The sequence below is a fragment of the Macaca thibetana genome, chromosome 20 (genome assembly GCF_024542745.1).
Source record: "Macaca thibetana thibetana isolate TM-01 chromosome 20, ASM2454274v1, whole genome shotgun sequence".
Classification (NCBI taxonomy): domain Eukaryota; kingdom Metazoa; phylum Chordata; class Mammalia; order Primates; family Cercopithecidae; genus Macaca; species Macaca thibetana.
This window is the reverse complement of record NC_065597.1, coordinates 9,480,385-9,496,217: the sequence shown is the minus strand read 5'-3', so window position 1 is coordinate 9,496,217 and position 15,833 is coordinate 9,480,385. Positions and strand designations below refer to the sequence as shown.

The following is a 15,833-nucleotide window of genomic DNA, read 5'->3' as shown; positions in this document are numbered from 1 at the left end:
CGTGCCTGTGGGCTGAGGGATGTTTCTGTTCCGTTGGACTGCCTGTCCGTCCAGGGCTGAGCGTGAGTGGAGCTCTGTGGAGCCCGTCAGCCAACCGTCTCTGGAGGGGAGCCACACCCCGCTGGCGAGGGAGGTCTGGCTGCCTCCCCTTCAGGTTTTCCAGCTGGCCCTGGCCCACTTCCCCCCAGGATGGTTTCCTGTTATTGTTCCTTTGTGAGGGCTGGGCTGGCTGCAGATAGGCAGGTCCCCCGGTGGGCGGCCGCCTCAGCCCCGGATGGCTGTCTCCACAGAGGGCTGGCCCTGGACCCCGCCTGGGGCACCCCACTTCAACCCCAATGCCCCGCCTCAGCTCTGGGACTCTGAGCCCAGCACCTGCCAAGAGCCTGGCTGTGGGGACCCGTGGGTGCAGCATCACATTTAACCGCCTTGGGATGCTGCAGGCAGGTGTCATCACCCCCATTTTATAGCCTGGGAAGCTGAGGCTCAGTGGGTTTAAGGTGCTTGTCCACCCAGCTGGGGTATAACAGAGCCAAAAATCTAGTTGGGGTCAGCCTAGCCTCAGAATTTGATTTTCTGTGGTGACCCCATGATGTCTTTGTGGGAATGGACTTTAAAGGTGATAGGGAGGCTTCAGGAGATGGGAAAGGACAGCAGCTCTTGGCTCTGGAGGACCAGGTTGGCTTCTCCCGGTCAGGGTGGGCGTGGACTCCAGCTCTAAGGCACCAGCCTTGGTCTGTAGGGGACATTTTCATTTAGGGATATTGGGTGGAGTCAAGTGACCCAGCTCTGCTTCTGATGTGACCTTGGGCCAGTCGTGTCATCCTGGAGCCACAGTTTCCTCGTCTGTAAAATGGGGATAATCACAGCCTCATCCTCACAAGGCTTTTGACATAAACGAGAGTCAAAGAGGGGCGTGGAAGACAGTGACGCTGAGGCTGGATCAGAGCCCAGCAGAACCAAGAGGCTGGGGAAAGGGAGGAGCCAAGATTCTGCTGACCAGGAGAGACGTAGGAGGAGCTTCTCAAAACTACAGAGGACTGGGCTCGACCCAGATCAACTGATTTGGAATCTCCCAGGGCAGACCCTGGGAATCTGTCCTTTGAAGACTTGCTTCTGTTTTTCCATGGGTGAATGTTTGGGAAGTCCCAAACTTGTTTTATTATATAGCTGGGCAAGCAGAGACCCTGAGAAAGACAGGACCCAGGGCTGTTTAGTAAATCAGAGCAGGAGATGGGGAGTGAGATGGAAGGATATTTTTGGAGGAGGAGGGGATAGTGATTCCTCTATCTCAGGCAGGTTGAGTTTGAGATGCTCATTAGATACCCAGGTAGAGGTGTCAGGTTGGGGCGGGAGATGGGTGAGTCCAGCCTGGAGTCGAGGTTTGGAACCCATGAGCTTATGGCTGGCATCTGAGGCCATGGGCATGGATGAGCTTGGCGGGAGGGAGGCCTCGGACCCTCTGACATTTGAGGATCCATTAGAAGAGGGTCCCACGATGAAGGAGGAATGCCAGGAGAGGGCAGAGGAGGAGGGCAGGGGAGTGGTCAGTGGGTCAGCCTGGGGAGCATGAGGGCTGAGACTTCACTTTGGATTTGAAAGATGAGGTCGTCAATGACTGTGACCAGAACAGGTTAAACAGGAAAAGGTAGACAAGACAGATTGGAGGGGCTAGAGAAAGGGGGATGGGGACGTGGAGTCATGTGTGACTGTAGCTCCTTCCCCAACTCTTACAGTGAATGGGAGCAGAGAAGTGGGAGGGTTTTTTCTTTTATTTTTTTAAACTATGGCAGCACACTCATATCCCCAGGGAGGATCCAGCAGACGGGAAGACAGATGATGCTGGAGCATGAGGAGCGACCTGCTGGAAGGAGAACAGTCCTTGGGGCGGGATTCTGAGTGGGATCCAGCACATTCAATGGCCGATTGTGGAATGAACAAACAACAGCTCAGCACTTCCTTCTCCAACGGGATTAACTCTGCTTTCTCCTGCCCAGAGGGTGGGCTGGCCGCAAAGGAGCCGGGACAGTGCTCTGTCTGCTGTGTACCAGTCCACATCACCCTCACCCCCGCCCGTGTTGACCGCCTGTCCTCATGGTCTACATGCCCATGGGGACACACTGGCCTGCGCATTGCGTCCTGCTGGGTCTCAGACTTGGGGCTGGTGGCAGATGGGGATAGGGCCTGTCCTGGCACCATCTGCCAATTCCCTTTGTACTCCCAGTCCATGACGAAGTTGACTCTGCCCTGAAAACTACTATTCCTGTGGTCCATAAACAAAGGAATGGTGAGCCAGGCATGAGCTGTGGGCCCCAGGGGTGGGCATGGGGGTCACCATAGCAGAGGTAGTTGAGACTATAGGAGGGAGGCTGGTGCCTCCTTGGTCCCCCTGAGGATTTCATGCTTGATTTCTGGCACTGCCCAGCCTCTGCTCCAACCTCTCTGGAGGCAAAGGAGGTAACAGGAGGGCACAAGGCCAGGAAGTGACATTGGGAGCAAGGAAGGCGGCGGTGGGCCGGCAGGAAATGGGATGGTCTGTGAGACCAGATTAGCAGCAGAGGAGGAAGCAACAGTGGAGGCAGTGGGGGTGGGACGACAAGGCCCGGGACGACCACCCAGCCTCTGCCAGGATAAAGGCTGACCCGGCAGGGAGCGCTGCTTGGGGAAGTACAGGTGTGAGGGTTGCAGACCCAGGTTTGGATCCTAGCATGACCCGTTGCTGCCTGTATGACCTGGGCAGCTGACTTGCCTCTCTGAGCCTCTTTCCTCACCTGGGAAATGAGTTACCTGTTCAGACTTTGCAGGCTGTCTGGAAGATGAAACGAGACAATGAAAATAAATGACAGGACCAGCAAGCCTTACCGAGTGGCTGTTTCTCAAAGCGTGGTCTTCAAGTCATCCATCCTGGGAGAGGGGGATTGAATATGCAGATTCCTTGGACCCCACTCCAGGCTGATGGGGTCAGAATGGCTGGTGATAGAATCCCAGGACTTATGTGTTTGTAGCTCCCCAGGCAACATGTTTGTGTTGTTACATTTGAGGACCACAGCCTTTGTGTGTGCTGCTAATGCACTAAGCTCTGCTTGGGACTCCTCATTCAAACCTCAGGACAACCCTGGGCGGGGGGCGGTACTACTGTTAGGCCCATTATATAGATGGGAAAACAGAGCCTGGGAGTGAAAAGCTTTCTGAGATCAGAGTTTGTCAGTGGTGGGGTGGAAATTCCAAATCACGCTTCTGTTTCCAGAGCCCAGTTCCTTACCCAGGGAGCTTTCCCACCCTGCTGGAGTTGAGTCGGGACACAGCAGGGGTTCCCCAAATGAGACTTCCCTTTCCTTCCTCCCCACAGCGTGAGACACCCAGGGATGGGGCAGGAAAACAATGCCATCAGCTTCGGCAGGCGCGGTCGTGGTGAAGCCTTTTAGCCTCATGCCTCAGGACTTTGCCCATGCTGTTCCACCTTGTGTGTTTCCTTCTCTTTCCTTCCTCACCTGCGCACAGAGCCCTGTCAAAGCCACCCAGATCTCATTCTCTCTGTGCTCCACTCCCTCTTCTGAGCTCCCAGGGCACTTTATACAGACCTCATTCACAACCTTCCTCTCCTTTCCCAGTGGGATTGTGTCCTATTTGGGGGCTTATCCCTAGCACCTGGTAATAATTGAGTGCTCCCCAAATGTGAACTTGAAACTGTGCACTCGTTAGAACCGGAAGTCAACCCACTGCTCCCTGGGTTGCAGGGACCGGCGCGGAGACTCGAGTGTTTTGTGTTCCAAGGCAGGTGATGGTCTGATGGCAGAGGGCTTGATGAGCCCGTGTGCTCAGTTACGGGCAAGGGAAAAACCCTTTTGCCCAGCTGGCTGTGCTGTGCTGTGCTGAGGGGCGGACTCACCTCCAGGGAACATAGAATAGGGCTCACCTGAGGTAGTCTCAGAATGTGCTCAGAAGGAGGAAGAGCAGGAAGGAGGAGCAGGAAGGGGTCTTATCCTCAGCTGTGATTTATAAGGAACAGAACGCTTGTGATGAGGGCTGCAGGCCCAGCTGAGGACTCCTCCGAGCAGGAACTGGGCCAAGCTCACTTTGGGGTGCCTGGATCTGAGCTCAAGGTAACCATCGGGCAGGTATGAGGAGCCCACTTTTTGAATGAATGAATGAATGAATGAATGTGTGAATAGTGAATGAATGAGTGGATGAAACACTGGTATGTTGAGGCAGACACAAGGTGCGGGGTTGGGTCTGTGCCTGTGTTCTGTGATATGTTCTGATGGACAGTGGGTCCTTTTCCCTAAGGCTTCAAGGAGTCATCAAATCCATCCATCCATCAATCAATCAATCAATCAATCAACCAGTCCCTCAGTCCTGGTTGGTGCCCAGCTCTGCGCCAGGCTGGGGATGGGGATCCAGGGAATTAAAAGAGACAGTCCTGCAACAAGCTCTGAGGCTGGGCTGGAGTTAAAGTCACCAGAACTACCTTGAGCTCCTCCTATGTGTCATCCCTGTCTCAGCCTCTGTCTCTTATTTCTAATACTTCACGGGTTCCTTGAGAGGGTTGAGAATCTGCCCATTTTAGAGAATTTGGTAACAGCCCAGTGTGGCACTGCCTGGTTCACACCAGGCTTGTGTGTGTCTGCTGAACCTTGCTGAATACTTGAGATTCGATCTGAGGCTTCCCTCCTTCGAGCCTTTCCCATGCTGTCCTCCCCCACGCTTTCCTTCCTCCCTCTACAACCCAAATCTCCCAGCCCATCAGTGCTCAGATGAAACGTGCCGGCCCCCATGCAGCTTCCAGACTCCTGTTCTGAAAAGCATCTTATCCCCGCGAAGCTTCTGCCACACTCTGTCTGTCTATGCATTCCACCTCCATTTTCTCATGTAATGATGCTTCGAAATAGCCCTGAAAGAAGTAAGTGCTATTTGTAGTCCCATTTCCCTGATGAAAGAGCTGAGGGTCAGAGAGGCTGAGTAACTTGCTCGAGGTCACAAAGCGTCTGAGTAGAGCCAGGATTTCAACGCTTACATTTCTGTTCCCAGTTTAATGCTCACTCTATAGCACCGCACTTCTTCTGAGAACTTGCCATTGTTCACCAATGTTTTATGTTCATTTGTTACTTATTTATTTATTTATTTTTTGAGATGGAGTCTCGCTCTGTCCCCTAGGCTGGAGTGCAGTGGCGTAATCTCGGCTCACTGCAAGCTCCACCTCCAGAGTTTATGCCGTTCTCCTGCCTCTGCCTCCCGAGTAGCTGGGATTACAGGCACTCGCCACATTTGTTATTTAAAAAAATACACTTGGTGCCCAGGCTTTGCCTAGCCCTGTGCTAGGCATGGAGACGTGGAGGTGACTTGGGCTGGGTCCTTGTCTTTGATGTGTCCCGGTCTGGTGGGAGAGACAGACACCAAGACATGCACGAAACACACTGGGTGGGGCTGGGTTGGTGACAGGTGTGCACCCTGAGATGAGGGTGCCTGGAGGAGGTGGCCTGGGAACTGCTGGAGGACTGCATCCCCAAGCTGATCTGAAAGAATGAGCAGGAGGTCACCAAAAGCGGAGTGCGGGAAGGGCTCTGCAGACATCAGAATGGCAGGGTCAAAGGCAAGGAGGCCTCTTAGGGAAGGAGAAGACATTTCAAGGGGTAGGGGAGCACTGACGTGCTAAGAGGGGAAGAGGGACTGGCTAGGGAGGAGGCCAGGTGGTGGAGCGCCTGTCACACCACACTGAGGAGCTCAGGCAGGGCACCGCTGGGGGCCTCATGCCGGCCAGGGACCCAGGGATCCCTGGATTTTAGGAGAGGCGCCCCCCTCTTCAGTGCACTGTGTCCTCATGCAGCTGCCTGCTGGCAGGGCCACCTCCTGTGGGCTGTGGTCAGGCCAAGGAGAGGCCACTGACTGGGGAACCACAAGTGATGGCGGCTCAGAATTCAGCCGCTGGAGCTGGGTGAGGAAAGGGCTAAGTGCAGCCTCTCTTTGGCCAGGAAAGGCCGATTGAACAGGGTTTGAATTCCCGACAGTGAGAACAATACCTTACCGCAGCCGGGAGGGAGGAGGGCTGCCCAGAGTGCTTCCCCAGATGTTTCTCACTTTTCTCTCACAACATCCTGAAAAGGCTGTTAGGGAAGTGGTGTTCCCAGGGGCGGAGAGAAAGTGGTGCCCTGTGGTTATGTGCTGGGGCACATCTGCTACTTACGGTCTGGCTGATCCTGGACCAGCCACATGGCCTTTGGTGCCTCAGTTTTCCCTTCTGTAAAATGGGAATGATGGCTTGCCTTCCTCCCAGGGTTGCTGAAAGGACTTACTGAGAAGATGCATGTAAAGTGCATAGAATAGTCTCTGGTATACAGTAGCTGCTCAATGCATGTTTGTCATGACAGTGATGCCACAGATAGGTTAATGGTGGGGGCACCTGTGAGTGTGTGAGGACGACCGTGTATACATGTGAGTGTGTTAGGATGGGCATGGCATGTGCACGGTGTTTGGCAATCGTGTGGTTACACGTGAATATGCAAGAACACACATGGAGTGTGCAAGGCGTCCACATGGATGTGACCGCACGTGCTGTGTTCGTGGTTCATGAGTGGGCTGAGAGGTGCAGTCAGGTCGAGGCCTTGGCCAGCATCTTCCTCCTCCATTGTCTGGAGTCATTGGTCACCCCACTGCCCAAGCCTTCTGTGTATCCATCGTCTGCGGAGGCCCAGAGAGGGCAAGGCCTTCCTTGGGGTGGCCCAGTGAGCCAGGCAGGGCAGGGTGGGACCAAGGGTCCTGCCTCGCTGTCTGGAGGGCAGGCCTGAGTCTGGAGGAAACCTCGTCTAGCGGAAGCCAGGGCTTCCTGTTTCTAGACCCTACATTCCTTGTGCCCTCCATCGAAGCATCCTGGAAAACAATAGGTTGGAGGCTGCACCATCTGTGGGGCAGGAAGGTGGGTCAGTCCCTCCCACCTCTTGATGGGGCAAGCAGACACGGCTATGACAGCAGCCCTCAGCTGGGCAGTGTGGCAGCAGGCCCAGAACCAGGCAAGCCCAGGCCATCTGCCTCCTGCCTTTCTGGGTCTCTTCTCTAGGCCATCTCTGTATCCCTCAGTGCATACTGCACTCTGTGGCCTGAGTCGAGTCCCCTGGGCAAAACCCAGCTAAGGGAGGAGGCATCTGAGCTGGTCCTGGGGAAGGAAGCTGCTAGGAAAAACTCAAGTCCGATTGGATGGGACTGACTGCACAGGCTGGTGGAGGCCTCGAGGATCCTCCAGCTTCACCCACCTGCCATGCCACTGAGAACCAAGAGTGAAAAAAGAGAGGCTCCGATCAGTCAAAAGAAGGAATCCTACCAGCCTCTGTGCTAAAGCCCCTTATGCATAGGCGTGTCTCTGAGCCTGTTAACTCTTGGTTTACGTACAGTCCTAACAAGTCCGGTTCTCCAGGGCAGAGGGGCACAGTGGTAAGAGCAGTGGGCTTGGAACCGGAAGTCCCAGTTTTCTGATCCCATGCTCTGCCGCTGACTGCTCACCAATGCTTTTTGTCTCAGTTTTCTCCTTTGTGAAAAGGTTGTACTTTGCCATGTTCTGCTGAACTCACAGGCGGCCGGAGTGGGTCACATGAGTAACAATTCTCCAAGTGCTTTGTAAACTTGGATGCCTCTCCCATTCCCAGGGAGGGCACAGAAGCTCTGGGCTCCACCCCTGCGTCTTGTCCCATGCGGTGCTTCCATTCAGCGGTTCCTAAGTTGTATCCTTTGTAATAAATGAGTAATCAAAAGTAAAGCCCTTTTCTGGGTTCTGTGAGTCATTCTAACAAATTATCGAATCCGAAGGAGGGCTGTAGGCAACCCTGAGCTTGTAGTTGGGCAGGCAGAAGTGTGGCTCACCTGGGGACCCTGCTTGTGGCTAGTGTCTAAGCCTTTATTAACCTGCGAAGTCTGCACTAACTCTGGGTAGTTAGGGTCAGAAATGGCTTGAACTGTTGGAAACCCAAGTGGTGTTGGAGAATTGGACAATTGGTTGTTGTTAGGAAAAAACCCACACAGCTTCCTTTGGGTCAGGCATGGAGCCTAGTGGTTTTTTTTTAGGGGGCTGGGCAGTTGTTGAGGGTGATAGGGTCTTGCTCTGTCACCCAGGCTGGAGTGCAGTGGCGCAATCATGGCTCACTGCAGCCTCGACCTCCTGGGTTCAAGTGATCCTCCTGCCTCAGCCTCCTGAGTAGCTGGGACTACAGGCACATATCACGGATAATTAAAAAAATTTTTTTTTGTAGAGACGGGGCTTCACTGTGTTGCTCAGGCTGGTCTTGAACTCCTGGACTCAAGCAACCTAGTGTTCTATATGCACCAGCTTACTCACTCACTCTCTTTCTTTGCAAGACAGTGGTTCTCAAAGTGTGGCCTCAACCAGCAGCCATCAGCAAATCCTGGGGTGCCACCCCAGACCTGCCGAATCAGAAGCTCTGGGGGTGGGACCCAGCAATCTGTGTTACTAAGAGATTCCAGTGATTCTGACGCATGCCCAAGCCTGAGAACCGCTGCCCTGGAGCAGAGATCCTCACTTCAGGCTGTGTCCTGGAACCGCCCAGCCAGCTCCCCTCCCCACGTCCAAGTAGTATCTGGGGCAGTCACACGTAGAGATTCTGATTTAATTGGCCTGGTGGGGGCTGGACTTCACTATTTTATTTTTTTGAGACAGAGTCTTGCTCTGTCGCCTAGGCTGGAGTGCAGTGGCTCGATCTCGGCTCACTGCAACCTCTGCCTCCCAGGTTCAAGCAATTCTCCTGCCTCAGCCTCCTGAGTAGCTGGGCTTACAGGTACACACCACCACACCCTGCTAATTTTTTTGTATTTTTAGTAGAGATGAGGTCTCACTATGTTGGCCAGGCTGGTCTCGAACTCCTGACCTCAAGTGATCCCACCTGCCTCGGCCTCCCAAAGTGCTGGGATTACAGGCGTGATCCACCATGCCTGGCTGACTTCACTAGTTTTTAAAGCTCCCCAGGAGGTTAATATGCTCCCAGGTCTTTCAGCATTACCTTAGGAGGTAGCTACCTCTCTTAGATCCATTTTGCAGGTGCATAGGTTCTGGGAGATTAAAGGATGTGCCCAAGTTATATAGCCATGTAAAGGGATGGGGAATTCTAAATCCTTGCCTTTCCACTTGCCCTCCTTCCTCCCATTCATTGCTTTTTGCTTTATTTAGAACTGTGTAGTTTCCCTAACAACTTTCTTTGGAAAATTAAACAATTCCTGATGTCGCCACCTAGTGGCCAGCGATGAGAACAGATGAGCCTCTTCCAGGCCTGGCAAGATGGGGCTCCCGGAGGACCCACGTGGGAAGAGGAAAGGCCATCATTCATAGATGCTCAGGCAGATGCTTTTGGGACACTTGGGTTCATTTTCCCAAAAGGTGCCCTCTCAGAAGGACAGTAGAATGAAGATGGGTTTCGTGTTTAAGAGCTGTTGGGAGTTCACGCATGAACCCCAGGAGAGGCATGAGGTGTGGTCCCCAGGCAGGCGGAGGCAGAGAGGGAGCTGGGATGAGGGGGATTCACCTGGGCAGGAGAGCTTGACCCTCCTGCAGGGGCTGGCTGACCTTTGCTTGGGCACTGATTCATTCCACCATCAGCCACCGCGGGCCAGGTCTGAGGCTGCACTGGCCTCCAGACATCAGGGGAGAAGCACAGAATATTCTAGGTGCTCAGTCCTTCATGATCCAAGCTGGTCTGTTCTTGGCCATGGGCAGAAGCTCCTGTGGAGGCTGATGGGGCGAGGAGAGGGTCGTGCTTCCAGTGGGGGACCTGAGGTGGCTGTGGGGGAGGGGGACAGCTTCTTGGAGCCTGTGCCCAGGGTCTGAATAGGAGCCCACAGGTATGACTCAAATCCAATGGCTGCTCCCCACCTGCTGGCTCTTGTGGGGCCAGACAAGAGGCACCAGGGGATGTCTCGGGACTGGTGTGCTTGGGGTTCTCACCATGGCAGGGCATGGAGAGAAGTAAAGCTGTCTGAGAAAGGAGGGAGTGACTGACTATGCTCAGGGCACTCACAGGGTGGAATTCTTTTGTAAAAATAAATCTCAGTGGACAAAAGAGATATAAGGGCTTGTGCTATTGGAAGGCAAAGCCTCTAGCCTGGAAGCTTACCATAGATTTCATGTCTTTGCTTCTCCATGTAAACGCTGTTTTAGCATCTGTTGTGTATCAATATCAATCTCATCTGATTGCAGTCTCTTTTATTCCCAAACACATATTCACACCTCATGGGAGCCAAAAATTTCCTAGGAATACAGTTTGGGACACATTGGCCCCAAGGGAGGTCTCTAGTGGTATGCTGCAAGATTCTATTCCAGGCCCATCTAGACCAGCCTTCTTTTAAAAAATTAATGAATGAATTAATTATTGAGACAGTCTTGCAGTGTCACCAGGCTGAAGTGCAGTGGTGTGATCTGATCATGGCTCACTGCAGCCTCAACCTCCTGGGCTTATGGCAGCCTTGACCGCTCAGGATCAAGCTGTTGTCCCACTTCAGCCTCCTGAGTGGCTGGTACGAGAGGTGTGTACCACCATGCTCAGCGAACTTTTAACCTTTTTGTAGAGACAGGGTTCCTCTATGTTGCCCAGGCTGGTCTCAAACTCCTGACCTCAGGTGATTCTCCCACCCCAGCTTCCTAGTGTTGGGATTACAGGTGTAAGCCATTGTGCCTGGTCTGGACCAGCATTCTTTATCATCCACTTAGAGGAAGATGATTTTCTACTAATCCAATCAATGGGCTATTTAAACGCTGATGGGATGGAGGATGGGCTGGACAACAGGGTCAGGATCCAGAGGTCTTGTCAGGGTGAGGAAATGGTTCAAAATATCAATAGGAAACATTACAAGGATGAGTTGAGGGCCCTGTATTTGGGATTGAAGAAAAAAAGTCCAAAGCAGCTGCCCAAAGATGGGATACAAATATGAGAGAAACTGAGGACGACTTGGTCAATGGTTGGGATAATAATAGTATTAATAAAGTAATGATAGCTGACATGGATGACGTTATTTGGCCTTCACAACAATGCATGAGGCAGGCATTATTATTGATCCCTATTTGACAGACGGGAAAATTGAGGCTCATACAGCTTAAATAACTCAGAACCTCCCTCAGGGCCTGCTGGTACCATGTTCATTCCTTTCAGGGCATGCAGAGAATGTACAGGAAACAACTATGGGAAAGTTTAACCTAAAGTAGAATAGGGTCGGATGCGGTGGCTCACGCCTGTCATCCCAGCACTTTGCGAGGCCGAGGTGGGCGGATCATCTGAAGTCAGGAGTCCGAGACCAGCCTGGCCAACATGGTGAAACCCTATCTCTACTAAAAATATAAAAATGAACCAGGTGTGGTGGCAGGCACCTGTAATCCCAGCCACTTGGGAGGCTGAGGCAGGAGATTTGCTTGAATCTGGGAGGTGGAGGTTGCGTGAGCCGAGATCTCACCACTGCACTCCAGCCTGGGTAACTGAGCGAGATTGTCTCAAAAACAAAAACAAAAAACAAAAAAAAAAAAGAAAGAAAAAAAAGTAGAATAGGAAGCCATGGAGGTAGTGAGCTCCCCATCCTTAGGGGATGTTCAAGTGTAGGCTGGAAAACCCTGGCAGTGCTGTTGTGGTTAGGATCTCAGCAACAGATGGGGTCTAGAAAAAAATAATATTTAAGGTCCCTCTTTCCTCTGCAATTCTATAATTCTGTTCTAGCAACTTATTTCTTTAAAGTCAAGTTTATGATACGGGAGGACTATATTTTTTACATGAGGAATGTGTGCATTATTTATAATACTTTGGGGTTTCATCTATGACAAGTATGCTCACTATATTTCCGAGTTCTAGGACTTGTGACAAATTTTACATGACCATTTAGGGTTTACATTTTCAGCTGATTATTAAGACATTTATAGTTTTTGCACATTTATATTTATGACATTGGGTTGGTCATATTTATGATGTACTGGACGCCAAGTCATTGGTCAGGAAGGCCGGCTGAATATCTTAACATTGTTTCTGTGGGAAAACATGTCTTGCTTTATGGTAATTCATTTTACGATGTGGATTCAGAAACTCAGCGAATTTACTCTGGGAGAAAAAAGTCTATGGCTACGCAATTTGGGGAAGTCTCATAGATTTAGAGGCAGACAACCTCGAGTTAGCTATGTGGCTTGGGTGAGTTTCTCAACACTTCTGTGCCTCAGTTTCTGTATTTAGTAATCTGAGCTAGGGAGTGGGAGGAGGACACACATACCCTCCCCAACATTGCTGAGGTGGTGGTTTCTGTTTTGCTCTTACTTGGCACATGGGAGGGACTCAGCCCTGAATCTTCCCTCTCTCTTGTCCTCCTTGGATTTGCTGGTGGTACCTTGGGAACCATGCGCCTTGAAGGCTGCTTTCCCAGAGGGGCTCCAGCTTTTGGGAAGATTCCCGGGAATTCTTCCCAGGAATCTTGCCAGGTAGCATTTTTTCAGCACATTAGAATTTTGCTCTGGGCCCCAAACGAAACTTGTTTCACCTTAAATCAAAGAAATCAATCCTCACAGCTGAGCTGTGCTACGACATTGATTTTGACACAGCCTGGCTAATAAATAAGCGGAAAGGCAATAAACATGAGGGAGAATTATCTGTTAGGGAATTGGGGTGGGCAGCTGGGGAATGGGGTGGTGGTGAATTCCCCCCTTCCCCCGCCTCCTTCTCTGCTTTCATCCTGAGACCCTCATCAATTGTGGGGTGAGCAGCAGCAGCAGTGATTCCAGCGGCGCTGCCTTGGCAGGTGGTGGATGTGGGGAAGTGGAGAGGGTCTGGGAGCGCCCCTCAGTGGGACTCTTGGTTGCTGAGACCTGGCTGGCAGAGCAAGGAGACCAGCCTCTCTCTGGCCTTTGGTGCCCGCCTGTGAATCCCAGCCCGTGAGCTGTGTGATCATGGCTATGTGAATTCACCTCTCTGTGCCTTGGTTTTCTCACCCGGAAAACTGGGAACACTTTCAGCAGGCATTGGGTGAGATGCAGGGACAATGTCATCCATAGTCAGTATGCTAAAACGTGTCAGCCTCGGCTATCCCACCCTGGAGATTAAAGAAGCAGCTGTCTGCCAGATGTCCAGCCCTAGTAGGCACGCTGTAAGCAGCCAGTGTTACTATCTGGGAGGTGGACTAATCAGCTTTTGGGGGCCCTGCCCTCAAGTCTTGGGTCCTTCCCCTTCCTCACCATGCTTGTGTCCTGCTGTGGCCCTGGAAACATCTATTGTCACTTTCCCAATTCCCAGGCTCAGAGTTCAGTTGCCTTCTACTGGACGTACTCCCTTCCCAGCACCCACTGCCACTGTTGGCCTCTGTGGGCTCTGTGGGCACAGTGGGGTCTCCAGCTTCTCCTCTTCTTGCATAATTGCATTTGATTGTCGTAGTGTGTTAGTGACTTAGTTACTGGTTAACAGGAATCTCAAATAAATAACTCTCTGCCCCATCTGCTTGCTGGTAGGTGATGAAGAAGAAACAAATGTGAATTTGAAAAGTGATACATTTCCCTCAACATGATTTCTGTCTCCGGTCATAAATGTCAGATAAATGAATCTGTTTTGTAAAGAATCAGCATATTGGTTCAGGGGAGCATCTGCTGGGCTGTGAATCACGGAGCCTTGGAACGCTCGCTGGCTCTCCCCTGCTTGCTGTGCGGTGCCTGCAGGCGCTGCCTTCCTGCTTGAGTACTGGGAGCCTTGGCAGAAGGGAATGGGGCGATCTCTGCCATCCAGCACTTCCCCTCTCCACCAAACCCAGGCCCTCCCAGGTGCTGTGCCTGTTGGTGCAGATGACTTTGGTCCCCCAGTGTGACCGTCCCCAGAGCCCTGACCACAGCCACCCACCCTATCCCTGGCTTCAGAACAAGGAAAGGTGAAGCTGGTATTTTAGCTCCATGTTTCCTGGCTGTGTGACGTTGGGTGAATTGCTTCACTCTCTGAGACTCAGTTTTCTCAGCTATAAAGGGGAATAGTAATGTCCAGAAACAATGTATCCATTTTCGGCACAGGGAGACACAGTGCCTAGGACCCAAGATACTTTTAAGGGATGCGGTTGACAGAATAATGGCCCATGAAGAGGTCCGCACCTCAATCTCTGGAAACTGACAATGTTATGCCACATGGTAAATGGGAATGAAGGCTGTAGGTGGAATTAAGGTTGCTGATTAGATGAGCTTAAACACAGAGATTTTCCTGGGATGCTCAATGTGATTGCAAGAGTCCTTGAATGTGGAAGAGGGAGACGGAGACTGAATATCAAAGTAATGTAAGAATGTAATGTAATGTGATGTGATGTGATGTGATGTGATGTGATGTAAGTAATGTGTAAGAAGAGGGAGGTAAGAATGTGTATAATGTAAAGTGGGAGGTAAGAATGTGTGTCATGTAAGTAATGTGTAGGAAGAGGGAGGAAGTGTCCACAAGCCAAGGAATGTGGCAGGAAAAGGCAAGGAAATGGATTCTTCCGTAGAGCATCCTGAAAGGCATGCAGTCCTGCCAACACCTTGGTTTTAGCCTAGGGAGACCCATTGCAGACTTCTCACCTCCAGAATTATATGCAGACTTCTCACCTCCAGAATTATAAAGTCATACATCTGCATTGTTTTAAGCCACTAAATTTATGGTAGTTGTCATAGCAGCAAGAAGAAACTAATACAGGTCGGGTGCGGTGGCAAACAACAGGACCTTGGGAGGCTGAGGCAGGAGGATCACTTGAGGCCAGGTCTACCATGGGCAACATATTGAGACCCCATCTCTAAAAAAGCTCTAAACAATTAGCCCAACAGGATGGCATGTGCCTGTAGTCCCAGCTACTAGATAAGCTGAGGCAGGAGGATCACTTGAGCCCAGGAGTTTGAGGTTACCGTGAGCTATGATTGTGTCACTGCACTCCAGCCTGGGCAACATTGCGATACCCTGTCTCTAAAAAACAAAAATATAAATAAAAACTGAAAAAAAAAAAGAAAGTGAATACAGGGACATACAAAAATATTCTGGCCGGGCGCGGTGGCTCACGCCTATAATCCCAGCACTTTGGGAGGCCAAGGCGGGCGGATCACAAGGTCAGGAGATCGAGACCATCCTGGCTAATGCGGTGAAACCCCGCCTCTACTAAAAATACAAAAAATTAGCCGGGCACGGTGGCGATCGCCTGTAGTCCCAGCTACTCAGGAGGCTGAGGCAGGAGAATGGCGTGAACCCGGGAGGCGGAACTTGCAGTGAGCCAAGATCGCGCCACTGCACTCCAGCCTGGGTGACAGAGCAAGACTCCGTCTCAAAAAAAAAAAAAAAAAATTCTAATTTATTTTAAAATCAGTAGAAAAAAATAAATATGAGCTAGGCTGGGTTGTATATGTCTTTATACCAAAAAGCATAAAGTATAATATTTATGTTTAAATTAAATTAAATTAAATTTTTTTTGAAATGGAGTCTGTCTCCCAGGCTGGAGTGCAGTGGTGCAGTCTCAGCTCGCTGCAACTTCTGCCTCGCAGGTTCAAGTGAGTTTCCTGCCTCAGCCTCCCCACTAGCTGGGATTATAGGTGTACACCATCACACCAAGCTAAGTTTTATCTTTTTAGTAGAGACAGGGTTTCACCATGTTGGCCACACTGGTCTTGAACGCCTGACCTCAAGTGATCCACCCACCTGGGCTTCCCAAAGTGCTGGGGTTACTGGTGTGAGCTATTGTGCTCAGCAGATAAAGTATAATCTTTGTTTTATGGAGGAAGGGGCCTGTGAAGGCAAAAGTGACAAGGGCTCATGGTCCATGCAGCCATGTTGCGTCTTGCCTTGCAGCCCAAAATGGGCTTAAAGGAGAGGGTGTTGGCAAGGCACCTGCTA

At 51.4% G+C, this 15,833-nt stretch overlaps 2 protein-coding genes across 2 annotated transcripts in view; both read right to left on the bottom strand.

The window, feature by feature from the left end:
* The window catches only part of CDH5 (cadherin 5), a 38,641-nt gene extending 38,499 nt beyond the window's left edge, over positions 1-142 (bottom strand). Inside the window, exon 1 of the mRNA XM_050774908.1 lies at positions 1-142. The gene's annotated coding sequence lies outside the window, so the exon portion shown is untranslated.
* The window catches only part of CA7 (carbonic anhydrase 7), an 836,404-nt gene that overhangs the window by 493,475 nt on the left and 327,096 nt on the right, over positions 1-15,833 (bottom strand). The window lies entirely within an intron of this gene.